Source organism: Chiloscyllium plagiosum, chromosome 3 (genome assembly GCF_004010195.1).
Source record: "Chiloscyllium plagiosum isolate BGI_BamShark_2017 chromosome 3, ASM401019v2, whole genome shotgun sequence".
Classification (NCBI taxonomy): Eukaryota; Metazoa; Chordata; class Chondrichthyes; order Orectolobiformes; family Hemiscylliidae; genus Chiloscyllium; species Chiloscyllium plagiosum.
In genome coordinates this window covers 125,539,134-125,543,973 of record NC_057712.1, presented here as the reverse complement: position 1 = coordinate 125,543,973, position 4,840 = coordinate 125,539,134, and positions in this window count along the sequence as shown.

Genomic DNA, 4,840 nt, shown 5'->3' with positions numbered 1-4,840 from the left:
CCATACTTGGAAAAAGGCTCTCCCTGTCCACCATATATAACCCACTGATTATCTTATATGTCTCCATTAAGTCACCTCTCAACCTTCTTCTCTCCAATGAAAACAGCCTCAAGTCCCTCAGCCTTTCCTTGTAAGACTTTCCCTCCATACCAGGCAACATCCTAGTAAATCTCCTCTGCACCCTTTCCAAAGCTTCCACATCCTTCTTATAATGCGGTGACCAGAACTGTCCACAATACTCCAAGTGCGGCCGCATCAGAGTTTTGCACAGCTGTAGCATAACCTCATGATTCCGGAACTCGATCCCTTTATTAATAAAAGATAAAACACTGTACGCCTTCTTAACAACCCTGTCAACCTGGGTGTATGTGGACACCGAAATCTCTCTGCTTACCTACACTACCAAGAATCTTACCATTAGCCCAGTACTTTGCATTCTGGTTACTCTGACCAAAGTGAATCACCTCACACTTGTCCGCATTAAACTCCATTTGCCACCTCTCAGCCCAGCTCTGCAGCTTATCTATGTCTCTCTGTAACCTACAACATCCTTCGTCACTATCCACAACTCCACTGACCTTAATGTCATCTGCAAATTTACTAACCCACCCTTCTTCGCCCTCATCCAGGCCGTTTATAAAAATGACGAACAGCAGTGGACCCAACACCGACCCTTGCGGTACACGGCTAGTAACTGGACTCCAGGATGAACATTTCCAATCAACCAACACCCTCTGTCTTCTTTCAGCATGCCAATTACTGATCCAAACTGCTATATTTCCCACAATCCCATTCCTCCCCATTTTGTACAATAGCCTACTGTGGGGAACCGTATCAAATGCCTTGCTGAAATCCATATACACCACATCAACCGGTTTACTCTCATCTATCTGTTTGGTCACCTTCTCAAAGAACTCAATAAGGTTTGTGAGGCACAACTTACCCTACACAAAACCGTGCTGACCATCCCTTGTCAACTTATTCTTTTCCAGATGATTATAAATCCTATCTCTTGTAACCTTTTCCAACACTTTACCAACAACTGAAGTAAGGCTCATTGGTCTATAATTACCAGGGTTGTCTCTACTCCCCTTCTTGAACAGGGGAACCACATTTGCTATCCTCCACTCTTCTGGCATTGTTCCTGTAGACAATGACGATTTAAAGATCAATGACAAAGGCTCGGCAATCTTCTCCCTGGCTTCCCAGAGGATCCTAGGATAAATCCCATCCGGCCCAGGGGACTTACCTATTTTCACACTCTGCAGGATTTCTAATACCTCTTCCTTGTGAACCTCAATCACACCTAGTCTAGTAGCCTGTATCTCAGTATTCTCCTCAACAACATTGTCGTTTTCTAGAGTGAATACTGTCAAAAAATATTCATTTAGTGCTTCCCCTATCTCCTCTGACTCCACACACAACTTCCCACTACTATCCTTGATTGGCTCTAATCTTACTCTCGTCATTCTTTTATTCCTTAAATACCTATAGAAAGCCTTAGGGTTTACCCTGATCCTACCTGCCAACAACTTCTCATGTCTTCTCCTGGCTCTTCTGAGCTCTCTCTTTAGGTCTTTCCTGGCTACCTTGTAATCCTCAAACGCCCTAACTGAGCCTTCACATCTCATCCTAACATAAGCCTTCTTCTTCCTCTTGACCAGAGATTCCACTTCCTTCGTAAACCACTGCTCCTGCGCTCTACAGCTTCCTCCCTGCCTGACAGGTACATACTTATCTAGGACACACAGGACAAGTTGGAGCGAAGGGTCTGTATCCGTGCTGTACATCTCTATGACTTTGACTCTATAACAGCTACCTCCAACCTCCTGACTAACGATCTGCCCTTTTGCACATTCCCTCAGTGCTTGAGTATACAGTGCTACCCAAGTCATTGCCATTAGCTTGGTGGAACGGTGCTCATAGTGACATCTAGTTTCACATCTGAGACTCCCTCTTTGACTTTCGATCAAATCATTTCAGATAATGCTCTCGATGTTCACCAAGCAACCTGATCGAAGGTGTTACTGCGTTCCTTTGAGGAGGTGGGACTTGAGCCCATCGATCCTGGCTCAGAGGAAGGGGCACCACCATTGCCCCACAAAATCCCTTCAGTTCTTTTTAAATTCATTCACGGGATGAGGGCATCGCTGACCAGGTCAGCATTTATGGCCCATCCCTATTTGCCCAGAGGGCTGTTAAGAGTCTACCACGTTGCTGTGGGTCTGGAGTCACATGCAGGCCAGGCCAGGTAAGGATGGCAGTTTCCTTCGCTAAAGGACATTAGTGAACCAGATGGGTTTTTACTGACAATGGATTCATGGTCATCCTAATTCCAAGAATATTTTTATTGAATTCAAATTCCACTGTCTCCCGTGGCGGGATTCGAACCCGGGTCTGCAGCACGTTACCTGGCTCTCTGGATTAACAGTCCAGTGACAGCACCACGCGGCCATCACTTCCTGTAAACTGAGTCCACTGCAGCTGGACAACAAGGCAGTGTTGGTGGGCGGGCAGCCAAAAGGCAGGGCGTTTCGAACCAGAATGGACAGAACTTTCAGATTGATGGGTGACCAGCCTGGTGTTTGTGCGCTGCCCACTTCAGGGCTGGGGCGAGGGGATTGGAATCAACATTTGTGCCCCTTTTGCCAGGCTGGACCAGGCTGTGATAGAGCTCCACCTGCAGGCACCTGGTAATACTGACATGGAGGCAGTTGACGATCCAGCCAAGTGCTGAACCAGCCTTGGACCTTTGTGGATTAGAGTGGTGCTGGAAGAGCACAGCAGTTCAGGCAGCATCCGAGGAGCAGGAAAATCGACGTTTCGAGCAAAGCGTGGATAGGTGGAAAAGAAGATAGGCAGGTAGGACAAGTCATGGGGACAGTGCTGAGCTGGAAGTTTGGAACTAGGGTGAGGTGGGAGAAGGGGAAATGAGGAACTTGTTGAAGTCCACATTGACGCCCTGGGGTTGAAGTATTCTGAGGCAGAAGATGAGGCGTTCTTCCTCCAGGCGTCTGGTGGTGAGGGAGCGGTGAAGGAGGCCCAGGACCTCCATGTCCTCGGCAGAGTGGGAGGGGGAGTTGAAATGTTGGTCCTTTGTGTTCCTGTGGCCTTGACAGTTGCTTGCAGGTGGAGACTGGCATTTTGGTCTTCTCCCCAGTCAAAACAGAATCCTTTATCAGCCGCCAGGACAAATGATGCTGTAACAAAGTGATCTAAGTGTCAGAACAGATTTGGAAGGACTGCTTCAGGCCTGCACTGCCACCTATTGACCAAACATGGGAATGGCACGGTGTTGCATGCGACCCCCTGCAGGAATTTAAGTTAAAAAATTATAAATGGAAGATTTGCACACATTGATAACCTGAAATCAGAACCATAAAATCTGCCAGTTTATATGTATGCAAAAAAAATTGTGCTGACCAAGCTGACTTCAATCCTAGCAGCTTGCTCAGTATGGTATGGTGGCTCAGGGATTCACACTACTACCTCACAGCACCAGGGACCCAGGTTTAATTCCACCCTCCAGAAACTGTGTGGAGTTTGCACATTCTCCCTGCATCCGTGTGGGTATCCTCGAGGTGCTCCATTTCCTCCCACAGTCCAAAAGTGTGTAGGTTAAGTGGATCAGCAGTGCTAAACTACTCATAGTGTCCAGGGATAGGTGGGTTAGCCATTGGGGATGCAGGGTTATGGGGTGAGTCTGGATGGGGTGCTCTTCAGAAGGTCAGTGTGGACCTGTTGGGTCAAATGACCTGTTTCCGCACTGCATAGATTTTCTGAATTTCCTGAGAGATGGCAAGTGTTTTAACTCCTCCCCCCTCGCCCCACTTTCTAAAACCTGTGCAAAAGCCTGTTAAGGCAGGGATGGTATTTATGTCCACCACCATAAGAACATTGATTCAGCGCCTCTGCTATCTCTGTGTTCCCCACTATTAACTCCCCAGTCTCATACTTCATCGAGACCAACATTCACTTTAGCGACTGTCTTCCCTTTCACATACTTATAAGAGCTTTTGTTATCCATCTTTATATCTGGTGCTAGTTTTCTTTCATAATTTACTCATTTTATGACTATTTTAGTAATCTGTTGCTGATACTTAATGGTTTCTCAATCTTCCAGCCTGCTGCTGAATTTTGTAATGTGGTATGCCTTAGGTTTTACCTTTAAATTATTTTTAACACATGTGTTGAGCCATGGATTTTTACCACTTCTACAATCTTTCTCCCTCTCTTTGAGTTGAGTGAAATTGAATATCACCTGAAACATATCACTGCTCATCAATGACCCTACCATTAAGTCTTCATGACAATGTAATTACTTTTGTTTAATGTCAGAACGCCAGTGCAAGATTCAAGTTTCTCACCCTCAAACTGAATTTCAAATTCGTGCATTAAATGATCATTCTTCCCTGGAAGATCCTTTACAATGAGATCATTAACTAATCCCATCTCGTTAGACAATAACAAGTCTAGAAAAGCCTGCATCCCTGGTTGGTTCTATGTAGCTCCAAGAAACAATCTCTAATACACTCAATATGGAACATAGAACATAGAAAAATACAGCGCAGTACAGGCCCTTTGGCCCTCGATGTTGCGCCGATCCAAACCCACCTAACCTATACTAGCCCACTATCCTCCATATGCCTATCCAATGCCTGTTTAAATGCCCATAAAGAGGGAGAGTCCACCACTGCTGCTGGCAGGGCATTCCATGAACTTACGACTCGCTGAGTGAAGAACCTACCCCTAACTTCAGTCCTATATCTACCCCCCCTTAATTTAAAGCTATGCCCCCTCGTAATAGCTGACTCCATACGTGGAAAAAGGTTCTCATGGT